Here is a 14,601-nt window from a genome sequence, read left to right on the forward strand (position 1 = left end):
TCAGACACAACTACTTCATGTTTCTAAATTATTTCTTTATTCCGATGAAGGGTACTGCTATGGGATCCCCCATGGCTCCTACCTATGCTAATTTGTATGTGGGTTACATGGAGAAACAGTCCATTTTCAATCCTCTAAAACATTTTCTTGCCTAACATCATTATTTGGAAACAGTATATTTATTATATTTTTGTTCTATGGAGGAGTGATGCAAAACAGCTCCAAGCATTCCATGCTTTTCTTAACTCTTGTTCTTAGCCTCTGACATTTACTATGCAATCTGACACACATTCAAATCAGTTTCCTTGATCTTCTGATCTTGTGTGAGGATAATGTTCTATACACTGATCTTTACAGGAAACCTACTGATCGTAACAGTTTGAGGGCTGATAGTTGTCACCTGCTTCCCTTGAAAACAGTTTGCCCTACAGCCAATTATGTTGAATCAAAAGAATATGGCTGAGATGCAAAGAACTACCTACTCTTCATAGTGCTCTGAACAAATGTAGGGAATCATTCAAACATTGGCACATTCTAAGATCTGATGACAGTATTGGTGATGTGTTTTCGGACCATCCCTTGGTCATATTCTCGCGGGGCACAAACCTCAGATCAATTGGTAAACTCTGATTTACCACCCCAAGATATCCCTGCACAATGTCTATTTGCGCCCCTACTGAATGGAAACTACAAATGTAATGGCCGTGCTCAATGCAATGGCACGTATAAATGTAGATCCTTCGAACACCCCCAAACAGGGAAACAGATCCCAATCAAAAGGTGTTATCACACCTTTGCTCCACTAAGGCAGTTATTTATCTTGGAACTTGTCCTTATGGTAAAAATTCTGTGGGTAAAACAAAGTGCAAATTAAAAGTATGATTCTCGGAGCATCGTAGCACCATTAGGTGCAAAACTCGACTTATCCAGTTGCAGCCCACTTTTTGGAAGCCAACCGCTTGATTTCATCCCTAAGTTATATCGGCATCGAACGTGTCACCCTCCCTAGGAGAGGGGGTGACCTTGACTGGAGGTCGACCGATTATGATTTTTCAACGCCGATACCAATTATTTGGAGGACCAAAAAAGCCGATTAATCGCCCAATTGTTTTTATTTATTTGTAATAATGACAATTACAACCATACTGAATGATCACTTATTTTAACTTAATAAAAAACATAAATAAAATCAATTTAGCCTCAAATAATGAAACATGTTCAATTTGGTTTAAATAATGCAAAAACAAAGTGTTGGAGAAGAAAGTAAAAGTGCAATATGTGCCATGTAAGAAAGCTAACGTTTAAGTTCCTTGCTCAGAACATGAGAACATATGAAAGCTGGTGGTTCCTTTTAACATGAGTCTTCAATATTCCCAGGTAAGAAGTTTTAGGTTGTAGTTATTATTGGACTATTTCTCTCTATATGATTTGTATTTCATATACCTCTAACTATTGGATGTTCTTATAGGCACTTTAGTATTGCCAGTGTAACAGTATAGCTTCCATCCCTCTCCTCGCCGCTACCTGGGCTCGAGCCAGGAACACATCGACAACAGCCACCCTCGAAGCAGCGTTACCCATGCAGAGCAAGGGGAACAACTACTCCAAGTCTCAGAGCGAGTGACGTTTGAAAAGTTATTAACGCTCACCCCGCTAACTGTCTAGCCATTTCACATCGGTTACACCAGTCTAATCTCGGGAGTTGATAGGCTTGAAGTCATAAACAGCTAATGCTTGAAGCATTGCGAAGAGCTGCTGGAAAAACGCACAAAAGTGCTGTTTGAATGAATGCTTACGAGCCTGCTGGTGCCTACCATCGCTCAGTCTATCAAATCAGACTTAATTATAAAATAACGCACGTTTATTCTTTCAGTGAAATACGGAACCCACGGGAGACTGAAAAGATTTGGCATGGGTCCTCAGATCCTCAAAAGGTTCTACAGCTGCACCATCAAGAGCATCCTGTCTGGTTGCATCACCGCCTGGTATGGCAACTGCTCAGCCTCTGACCGCAAGGCACTACAGAGGGTAGTGCATACAGCCCAGTACATCACTGGGGCCAAGCTTCCTGCCATCCAGGACCTCTATACCAGGTGGTGTCAGAGGCAGACCCTAAAAATTGTCAGACTCCAGCCACCCTAGTCATATACTGTTCTCTCTGCTACCGCACGGCAAGCTGTACCGGAGCGCCAAGTCTAGATCCAAGAGGCTTCTTAACTGCTTCTACCCCCAAGCTAAACAAATGGCTATGTTTATTGTTTATTATCCATGCATAGTCACTTTACCTACGTACATATTACCTCAATTACCTCGACTAACCTGTGCCTTCGCACATTGAGTCTGTACCAATACCCACTGTATTTAGCCTTGCTACTGTTATTTTATTGTTGCTCCTAAATGATAGTCTTTAAAAAATATATATATATATAACGTTTTACTTCAGTTTATTTTAGTAAATACTTTCTTAAAACTGCAGTGTTGGTTAAGGGCTTGCAAGTAAGAAAATCAATTTGATTTGAAATGTTCGAATAGCATTCACCGATGTCTAATAATGAAAATGCATGCAATATGAGTCTGAAATATGTATTGTTAGTGGCTGCTGAGGGTTGTCAAGGGTATCAGAAATGGTTCAATTGCTAAAAGCATGGATTTTTTTCTAATCACCAATTGCATAGTTTCTATAAAATGTGTCAACCAGCCACTGAACTAATGGCTACAAAATTATTAGGTAACATATTTAATTAAATAACTTGTAAGGTTAGAGATGATACGTTTAAAATCATGATGTTCAGGGACAGAAGCAGTGGTGGAAAAAGTATTACATTTCACACTTGATTAAAAGTAAAGATACCTTGATAGAAAAGGACTCCCGTGAAAGTATCTGGTTTTAAATGTACTTAAGTACAGTGGTGGGAAAAGTACTCAATTGTCATACTTAAGTAAACGCAATACATCATATTCCCCTATATTAAGCAAACCTGACAGCACGATTTAAAAAACAATCATGTACAAATGCAGTATTTGTGTTTAGTGAGTCCACCAGATTAGAAGCAGTAGGGATGACAACACGTTATATTGATAGGTGCGTGAATTGTACCATAATTCTGTTCTGCCTGAGCATTCAAAATCGAACATGTACTTTTGGATGTCAGGGAAAATATTTGGGAGTAAAAGTAAATATTGTCAAAAATAAAAGTGCAGATACCTCCAAAAACGACTTAAGTAGTACTTTAAAGTATTTTTAATTAAATATTTTATACCACTGGATAGAAGAGATTAATCACCCATGTTCCTTTTTAGAGATCGTGTTTACCTAAATCTTTGTTAACTTGCTGGAACAACTCAACAAATGACAGAGCAGACCTTTCAATTGTGCATTGCTATACAACAGACTATTACAGGTGGCAGCTATAAAACCAATATGCTACCAGTACCAGATGTGGATCTCTTAGGCTTGTATTATTTCCCAGTTCAACCAATTTTCTTAAAACAAATATGTTCAGTGCTTTCGGAATGTATTCAGACCCCTTGACTTTTTCCACATTTTGTTACAATACAGCCTTATTCTAAAATTGATGGGTGAAATATTTCATCAATCTACACACACAACCCCATAACGACAAAGAAAAACATGAAACAAATGAAATATCACAATAACATAAGTATTCAGACCCTTTACTCAGTACTTTCTTGAAGCACTTTTGGCAGCGATTACAGCATCGAGTCTTCTTGGGTATGGCTCTACAAGCTTGGCACACCTGTATTTGGGGAGTTTCTCCTCTCAAGCTTTGTCAGGTTGGATGAGGAGTGTTGCTGTACATCTATTTTCAATCCTCTCCAAAGATGTTAGATCAGGTTCATGTCCAGGCTCTGACTGGGCCACTCAGGAACATTCAGAGACTTGTCCCGAAGCCATTACTGTGTTGTCTTGGTTGTGTGCTTAGGGTTGTTGTACTGTTGGAAGGTAAACCTTCGCCCCAGTCTGAGGTCCTGAGCGCTCTGGAGCAGGTTTTTGTCAAGGATCTCTGTACTTTGCTCTGTTCATCTTTGCCTCCATCCTGACTAGTCTCCCAGTCCCTGCCGCTGAAAATCATCCCCACAGCATGATGCTGCCACCACCAGGCTTCACCGTAAGGATTGTGCCAGGTTTCCTCCTACTTTCCGAATGCACTGTATATGTGCATATGATTTAATTTCTGTCCTCCCACTCCCAGGGATCTTCTGATAAACATAACTCAAAATCTCACTAATCTTATGAATCGCACTCTGTAATGTTAAACCTTACCGTAATCTGAAATGGGGCGTCTCATGCCCCTGAATGTCAAGTCACAATGTGCATGGCACCTTTGACTCTGACTGTAACCCCAAACCTGAATAGTTAGCCACCGTCTGCCTCTGTCTTCTGATGTCCCTGCAGGGTCCATTTGAGATGCCAGAGGGGGAGGCGGTGGACTCCCAGTCCTTGAGCATGAGGCAGATCCTCCGACAGTACTGGGCTCGCTGGGCCAGAACTTCCAGCCTCTGGACCACATCCGAGAGTACTATGGAGAGAAGATAGCGCTGTACTTTGCCTGACTGTACTTTGCCGCTGTACTTTGCCTGACTGGGAGAGAAAACAAGCATTGCAGGCTGTGAATTCTGCAAACATTTCTAGGATGGGCTATTACCGGGACTTTTCCCTTGTATTCAGATTACAACCGCTCACTTTCAGTTATTTGAAAACAAAATCTCCAAAATATCGTTATTTTTTACACAAGGACTTGAAAACGAGATCGTGAACTCTGCAAACAACGTTTCCAATCCGAGAATGAGAATGGTAAATGAGTGTAATTAATTAACTTGTTCAATACATTGTAATACAAAATAAGCCATCCATCCACCCATTATGGGCTATTAGCAGGACCATAGACTCTTGCCAAGAAGGAGGGTAAGGGGGAGACTTGTATCATTTACGGATGAATGTTTTCAGTTGATGCCAAACGAGTTCGATCGGGTTTAATTCAGGAGACCTACAGTGGTTACTCCTTTAAAAGTTGCGCCACACTGCAGCACACCTTGCGGGCTGGCTCAGAATTCTATGGCACGTTATTTAATTGTCAGCCATTGTTAACAATAATGCTAGTTAGTGCTAGTTTGACCACCAGAGGGCATCTTTGAGAAGCATTTGATAGCCTTCAATAGTGGCTGTACTAGAGAATTTAAAACCTGTTTTTGTAAGAACACAGTATATGGGATTGATTTTAAAAATATATATATACATTTTAATTCATTTGATTAATATTATGGTGTTTCTATTCCAAGAAAAATGAAAAACGAAACCCTCAGCGTTTCTGTTAGGATGGAATGGAAAATATGGCGCTGTACTACAGTAAGAGCAGTACTAACTTCAATATGCTTTTTAAATAAGACCTACACCACTTTTAACAGCACCTCATGTCGCCTGTAGTATATCTAAAAATATTTGTTTCTATGGAGTGACTCTCCATCAATAATTATATTTAGAGGATTGGAGGATTCTAAATGAATATCTGATATGTGAGAATATCTGAGGGTCTTTAATATAATTCTAAAATAATAATCGCTTTGTTTAAAAATGATTTCATTTTCATATAACCTAGAGTGAGCAAGAAGAAGAAAAACCATTAAACCACATTCCCTAGTTTTTGGACAAGGACATCCCAGTGCCGACCGTGTGTGTTTGAAGAGTGTTTTCCAGTAAACAACAATTTGTTTACCTGCTTTGTTCCAATATTTCTGTCATTCATTGATATTTATTCCCATAGTAAATCATTATTGATCCATAACTAAATAAACATCTGTATTTTTATCATTATTTTAATAATAAAAGCATGAAGATGCTGATGAAGAAATGCAGTACTGTCCAGTATATGCTTTATCCGACATGAGGTTGCCCACACGCAATTTAAACATTTGGATAATAAACATTTTAATAATTTGGAAGATAGAAGCCATCTGCATTTGTTTATTAGACTACTGTGCAGACCATGTCCAAACTTTCTCTGTGACCTCAAGTACTCATTATCTCTGTCTTTAATTCTTTTTCGGGTTGCATCAGTCATGGAGAGAAACTTCTGAGACACAGTATTAATGATGAACACTCGGAGGTTCACTAAGCCACATTTGCCTCGGGATATATCCCAGTTGGTATTCTGTCTCCACTCGTGGTATCTCGCTTCGGTTACACATCCTTGGAATAGCAGAACAGCGTAACTGTTCGGACGGCCCTTGCTGTGCCTGGTGTGCAGTTGGTCAAGTTCTGTTGTCAGGAGAGGAATGGAAATGGTGAACCGACGACCTGACGAACCTGTCAGGTATATTGACTCTGCCTGTCGGAGGTGGATTTCCAGAGCTCACAGGTGTGCCTGGCATGGATTGTGAATCCATATCGTTCCTCGCCCTCTTCAATGCGTCATTCTCCTTCTGACTCTCTGCCAATACTGCCTGGCTCTGGACCAATGCATCAGCTGTCGCCCGTATCTCTGCCCTCAGATAATGTTTCTCTTTCTGCTGGTCTGCCTTCAATGACTCGATCTCGGTCTTCAAAGTTTGAATCTGATCCATGTGCACCTCCATCAGATGAGCAGAATGGTACTGCCCTGAGCCCCCATCGATTACAGTGGCCTATGATAGAAACGGTAGATCAATTAAGAATTAAAAGTAACTCCAACACACACATGCTGCGTACACATTTTTAAGAATCTGGCAATAATAATCGCTTTCTTGTCAACCATTTTTTTTTCTTCGGTGGAGCCCATTGTCCAGCCCTTTGTTCACGGATGGTTGTCAGCATGGTTGTATGCTCTGCAAAAACAGATTCACGTTTTTAGGGCACAATAATATTTTTATTTCACTATCGATTTTAATACACAGTTTGCCTACACATGGATAGGCTATATACATTTTTTTTTTTTAACACACTGAAACCTAAATGCCTTTTTAGTTTTGGTGATCCTTTCAGCTCCAGCTCATTTTCATGTCCTCTGGTGGTTACAGTCCTAACCCTGAAGCGGGTAGCACCATAGAAAGAAGCTGACTGGATAAAAACAACGTCCATTTCGTCTGTTTGGTCGCATTGTCATATTTTTTTTTTTGAGAAACAGCTTGTTTTTGAATGGTAACTGTGTTATTAAGGGTGGAGTTTGGGGCGGGTTGAGGAGTACTGGAAAGGTGTGACTTTCAGTTTACAATAGGGCATAAGAATACAGCAGATCGCCGATTGTTCTCACTTTGATTATGCTGTAACAACATACTGCAGCACCATGACCAGGAACTCTATTAATTTAAGTGAGCAGATTAGGGCTTTCAGGAGGAACGGAACATCTACTGGAGACATTTAAAAAATACTGGTAGACTTGGGGATTTTAGTCACGGACAGTGCTATTTGCAGACACTATCATCAGATGCCTGTGTTACGCCGAACGCGAAATCCCAGGAAAACGAACAGGTACAGTAGGTGACAATACTGCAAAGTTGGCCTAATAATGCTAAAAATAATGCTTAAATAAATCGACTGCTGGTCTTTACTGTATAATGCACATTTTTACGTTGAATTCCATTTCCAGCAAGACTTTTCAAGCCATCGACTCACTGAGGAATGAAAATGATGAGCGATCGACAAATGCCATGTGTAATCTGCTTGCATCACGGCACATCAACATCACTCTAATCACAGTCAGAAGACAGTTGAAGAAACATACATGGACTTATGGAAAGGCTCGGTAAGACAAGTTAATATATACACTACCGTTCAAAAGTTTGGGGTCACTTAGATATGTCCTTGTTTTAAAAGAAAAGCAATTTTTTTTGTCCATTACAATAACACCAAATTGATAAGAAATACAGTGTAGACATTTGTTAATGTTGTAAATGACTTTTGTAGCTGGAAACGACAGATCTTTAATGGAATATCTACATAGGCGTACAGAGGCCCATTATCAGGAACCATCACTCCTGTGTTCCAATGGCACATTGTGTTAGCTAATCTGAGTTTTATCATTTTAAAAGGCTAATTGATCACAACTGAGCAAGAGGACAAGTACATTAGTGTCTAGTTTGAGAAACAGATGCCTCGCAAGTCCTCAACTGGCAGCTTCATTAAATAGTGCCCGCAAAACACCAGTCTCCACATCAACAGTGAAGAGGCGACTTCGGGATGCTGGCCTTCTCGGCAGAGTTGCAAAGAAAAAGCCATCTCAGACTAGCCAATAAAAAGAAAATATTAAAATGGGCAAAAGAACGCAGACACTGGACAGAGGAACTCTGCCTAGAAGGCCAGCATCCCGGAGTCATCAATAAATCCTCAAGTGATATGCTGGACCCTATGTCAGAGAGGTGTTTCTGGGACCACATCGTTTCTTTCAAGGTAGGAGTATAGCAATATTCTGTTATGTTTAGGCCTATTTACATGTATGTTTCTGGTATTGTATCTAAAGTTGGCTGTTAGGCTAAATACATTAGTTTTTTCTCCAAATGCAGACAATGACCCAAAACACACTACCAACCGGGTTTGCATTGCAAATGAGGACAAACTGGGTCAAGATGCCCGCAGAGAAAGTAGACCATTATGTAGTAACATAAAGGTTAAATAGAAATAAATAAACCGCCTACGGTAGACCTACAGTATATATACAAATGTATTTTTAAATCTCTACATGTAGGTCTCCTGATTTAAACCCGATCTAACTTGTTTGGCATCAACTGAAAACATTCATCCATAACTGCTAAACCTACAAGCAAAGATGAACTGGTCAAGGCCATCAAGACATTTAGGCTAGAGAAATTGATGATACAACAATGTAACAAATACATTGATCATCTCAGCAAGGTTTTACCCGTGGTCGTGGAGCTGGGTGGAAGTGCTGTAGGAATGCTCAACTGGTGTCGCTCATTCAGCCGACAAACTTTCAACCGGTTTTCCCCATTAAGCAGCGAGTCTGAGGCCAAGCCTTCTCTGGTCTCTACTCCTCACGTTACGGGGTCTGAGACGCCGAAGCTTCCCACCATTAGCTTTGACAAATTGAAAACCCTAGTCATTGGCGACTCCATTACCCGCAGTATTAGACTTAAAACTAATCATCCAGCGATCATACACTGTTTACCAGGTGGCAGGGCTACCGACGTTAAGGCTAATCTGAAGATGGTGCTGGCTAAAACTAAAACAGGCTAGTGTAGAGAGTACGTAATCCACGTCGGCACCAACGATGTTAGGATGAAACAGTCAGAGGTCACCAAGCGCAACATAGCTTCAGCGTGTAAATCAGATAGAAAGATGTCGGCATCGAGTAATTGTCTCTGGCCCCCTCCCAGTTAGGGGGAGTGATGAGCTCTACAGCAGAGTCTCACAACTCAATCGCTGGTTAAAAACTGTTTTCTGCCCCTCCCAAAAGATAGAATTTGTAGATAATTGGCCCTCTTTCTGGGACTCTCCCACAAACAGGACCTGGCCTGTTGAGGCGTGACTGACTCCATCCTAGCTCGAGGGATGCTCTCATCTTATCTACCAACATAGACAGGGCTCTAACTTCTCTAGCTCCACAATGAAATAGGGTGCAGGCCAGGCAGCAGGCTGTTAGCCAGCCTGCCAGCTTAGTGGAGTCTGCCACTAGCATAGTCAGTGTAGTCAGCTCAGCTATCCCCATTGAGACCGTGTCTGTGCCTCGACCTGGGTTGGGCAAAACTAAACATGGCGGTGTTTGCCTTAGCAATCTCACAAGAATAAAGACCTCCTCCATTCCTGCCATTATTGAAAGAGATCGTGATACCTCACATCTCAAAATAGGGCTACTTAGTGTTAGATCCCTCACTTCAAAGGCAGTTATAGTCAATGAACTAATCACTGATCATAATCACAACCGCAACAAATGATCTGCTCAGACCCCAACCAAGGAGCATCAAAAGTCATGCTATAAATTCTCAGAGAACTCACTGCCTTCCTGAATACAAACAATGTATACGAAATGGTCTGGTTTTAGACCCCATCATAGCACTGAGACTGCACTTGTGAAGGTGGTAAATGACCTTTTAATGGCTTCAGACCGAGGCTTTGCATCTGTCCTCGTTCTCCTAGACCTTAGTGCTGCTTTTGATACCATCGATCACCACATTCTTTTGGAGAGATTGGAAACCCAAATTTGTCAAATTTGAAACCCAATTATTCTTGATGGTTGTACAGTCATCTCAAATAAAACTGTGAAGGACCTCTGCGTTATCTCTCTTTTGACGAACATATCAAGACCATTTCAAGGACAGCTTTTTTTCCATCTACGTAACATATCAAGACCGCTTCAAGGACAGCTTTTTTCCATCTACGTAACATATCAAGACCGCTTCAAGGACAGCTTTTTTCCATCTACGTAACATATCAAGACCGCTTCAAGGACAGCTTTTTTCCATCTACGTAACATTACAAAAATCTGAAACTTTGTGTCCAAAAATGATGCAGGAAAATGAATCCATGCTTTTGTTACTTTTAGGTTAGACTACTGCAATGCTCTACTTTCCGGCTACCCGGATAAAGCACTAAATAAACTTCAGTTAGTGCTAATACGGCTGCTAGAATCCTGAGTAGAACCAAAACATTTGATCATATTACTCCAGTGCTAGCCTCCCTACACTGACTTCCTGTTATGGCAAGGGTTGATTTCAAGGTTTTACTGCTAACCTACAAAGCATTACATGGTCTTGGTCCTGCCGTACATACCTACACGTATGCTACGGTCACAAGACGCAGGCCTCCTAATTGTCTCTAGAATTTCTAAGCAAACAGCTGGAGGCAGGGCCTTCTCCTGTAGAGCTCTATTTTATGGAATGGTCTGCCTACCCATGTGAGAGACGCAGACTCGGGCTCAACCTTTAAGTCTGTACTGAAGACTCATCTCTTCAGTGGGACATATGATTGAGTGTAGTCTGACCCAGGAGTGTGAAGGTGAAATGAAAGGCTCTGGAGCAACGAACCGCCCTTGCTGTCTCTGCCTGGCTGGTTCCCCTCTCTCCGCTGGGATTCTCTGCCTCTAACCCTATTACAGGGGCTGAGTCACTGGCTTACTGATGCTCTTCCATGCCATCCGTAGGAGGGGTGTGTCACTTGAGTGGGTTGAGTCACTGTCGTGATCTTCCTGTCTGGGTTGGCGCCCCCCCTTGGGTTGTGTCATCTGCATTTTTTATGTATTTTTTCCGTTATATTATTAACAAAAGCATAAAGATGTCGATGAAGAAATACAAAATGTCTCCAGCTGTCCATCACTACTGTAAATAAAAACACAGCATTTTATTTGTTTAAATCTACATTCTTTATTGTAACCACAATGTCACAGATCATTTGTATCTACCTTTCCAATTACTTTTAGAGTTGGGATTTACAAATATGCGCTTTTCAAGTAATTTTTCGTTAAATCCAGTTTGGATTTAAGTATAACTTTTGACTGACGCCTTTAGTGCGAGGTCTAATGCTTTAATATTGAATCATATCTGCCCTCCGAATTAATATCTAAGGGGAATTTTTTACATTGTTTTACTTTGAGAATTTCTAAGGGGCTTTTATATAATTCGAAATTAATTAACAATAATAATAGTAAATTGCTTTGTTTAAAAAATAACGATATTTTGGGGATTTGAAATAATTGAAAGTGAGTGAGAAAAAGTCCATTCTTGAACATGTGGTGAGACACTATTAAATAGTTTGTTAGTTATCATGATTTATTTCTGTTTTTAGTAGGAGAAAAACCAAAAGCCTGCTGTCGCCTCATGGGTCTCCCAGTCACAGCTGGCACAGGATCTGTAGTAACGCAATATTCACTGCGATGCAGTGTCTTAGACAGCTGCGCCACTCAGGCACTGTACAATGTGATTGGTCGGGAGTGGACTACACTACCACAGTAAGAGCAAAATAATCCTAACATTTCCACATCTAAGTTTCTCTTAGAATAAAAACCTTAGTGCAACAACAGTTTTAGTGAGTAATACTGACGAGTAGTAAATGTATTTCTCCGGGTGTGCAGAACAGAGGAATAGCAATTATTACACTATTGTTCTAAATTCAATCACCTTCTTCATCCTCATCATTCAGTTCATTGAAATTCAATTTTGATGTTGTGCACAATTATCAGTTACCAATTAATTGTCAGTGCCTTGGGACCCAAAAGCATAATCAGTGCTAAAACTCCCCCTTGCGCTGGTCTGGAACAATGAAATAGTGACGCAGGGTACTGTAGGCCTACCGTAGGTTTTGTAGGTATTTTATTTATTTATTTTGGTGCTATCTGTTCTAGGGTTAGGACTGTAACCACCAGAGGACTTGAAAATTAGTCGGAGCTGAGAGGATCAAAACTAAAGGTATTTTGGTTTCAGTGTATTTTCTTTAAAACAAATGTACAGCTGAAGTCAGAGGTTTACATGCACCTTACCCAAATACATTTAAACTCATTCTTTCACAATTCCTGATATTTAATCCAAGTAAAACCAATTCTGTCTTAGGTCAGTTAGGATCACCACTTTATTTTAAGAATGTGAAAAGTATCAATAGAAGTAGAGAGAATCATTTATTTCAGATTTTATTTCTTTCATCACATTCCCAGTAGGTCAGAAGTTTACATACACTCAATTAGAATTTGGTAGCATTGCCTTTAAATTGTTTAACTTGGGTCAAACATTTCGGGTAGCCTTCCACAAGATCCCACAATAAGTTGGGTGAATTTTGGCCCATTCCTCTTGACAGAGTTGGTGTAACTGAGTCAGGTCTGTAGGCCTCCTTGCTCACACACACTTTTTTAGTTCTGCCCACAAATTTTCTAGCTCAGGGCTTTGTGATGGCACTCCAATACCTTGACTTTGTTGTCCTTAAGCCATTTTGCCACAACTTTGGAAGTATGCTTGGGGTCATTGTCCATTTGGAAGACCCATTTGCGACCAATCTTTAACATCCTGACTGACTTCCTGGCTGTTGCTTCAATATATCCACGTCATTTTCCTACCTCGTGATTTAATTTAACTAGGGCAAGTCAGTTAAGAACAAATTCTTATTTTCAATGACGGCCTAGGAACAGTGGGTTAACTACCTTGTTCAGGGGCAGAATGACAGATTTTGTACCTTGCAACCTTACGGTTACTAGTCCAACGCTCTAATCACTAGGCTACACTGCCACCCCATTATGGGGTATTGTGTGTAGATTGATGAGAAGAGGGAAAAAAACTATAATTAATTTTAGAACAAGGCTGTAACCTAACAAAATGTGGAAAAAGTCAAGGGGTCTGAATACTTTCTGAAGGAACTGTTTGTACGGGGTATACAACCATTCCATCTCCGCAGATTTTTCAGCGAAGAGAGAGTCATTAGATCTTTTGTATTGGTACTGTCCATATGTAGCTTTTTTTGGGTCGCAAATTTACCTCGAGCTAACTCTGCAAATAGCACTGCTGGGTGATTTGAAAAGACAGAGTCAATCGATCAATAATATAATAATACTCTTAGCATAAATTATTATCTTTAATTTATTCTCCAACGGGGGTTGGGAGGGGGGGCCAGGTTGGGTAGGAATGGAAGGGTGGGTGAGATGAAAGAGGAGAGATGACTTCACTGGGGAGGGGTCTCTGTAGGGCAGCCCTGGCCAGCCAGTCAGAGAGTGGCAAAATGGTGGCGAGGCAGTGGCACAATGACTAGGCAGAGGAGTAGAAAAGGAAAATGTCTTAGAGTGGGACCTATCCAGAATACACTACATAGGCTCAATTTGCTTACTCTGGACATCCAGCACAGACATACACTATATATACAGTGGGGCCAAAAAGTATTTAGTCAGCCACCAATTGTGCAAGTTCTCCCACTTAAAAAAGATGAGAGAGGCCTGTAATTTTCATCATAGGTACACTTCAACTATGACAGACAAACTGAAGAAAAAAATCCAGAAAATCATATTGTAGGATTTTTTATGAATTTATTTGCAAATTATGGTGGAAAATAAGTATTTGGTCAATAACAAAAGTTTATCTCAATACTTTGTTATATACCCTTTGTTGGCAAAGACCGGAGGTCAAACGTTTTCTGTAAGTCTTCACAAGGTTTTCACACATGGTTGCTGGTATTTTGGCCCATTCCTCCATGCAGATCTCCTCTAGAGCAGTGATGTTTTGGGCTGTTGCTGGGCAACATGGACTTTCAACTCCCTCCAAAGATTTTCTATGGGGTTGAGATCTGGAGACTGGCTAGGCCACTCCAGGACCTTGAAATGCTTCTTACGAAGCCACTCCTTCGTTGCCCGGGCGGTGTGTGATCATTGTCATGCGGAAAGATCCAGCCACGTTTAATCTTCAATGCCCTTGCTGATGGAAGGAGGTTTTCACTCAAAATCTCACGATACATGGCCCCACTCATTCTTTCCTTTACACGGATCAGTCGTCCTGGTCCCTTTGCAGAAAAACAGCCCCAAAGCATGATGTTTCCACCCCCATGCTTCACAGTAGGTATGGTGTTCTTTGGATGCAACTCAGCATTCTTTGTCCACCAAACACGATGAGTTGAGTTTTTATCAAAAAGTTATATTTTGGTTTCATCTGACCATTTCATCTGACCATGACATTCTCCCAATCTTT

Source organism: Oncorhynchus kisutch, linkage group LG19 (assembly GCF_002021735.2).
Source record: "Oncorhynchus kisutch isolate 150728-3 linkage group LG19, Okis_V2, whole genome shotgun sequence".
Classification (NCBI taxonomy): domain Eukaryota; kingdom Metazoa; phylum Chordata; class Actinopteri; order Salmoniformes; family Salmonidae; genus Oncorhynchus; species Oncorhynchus kisutch.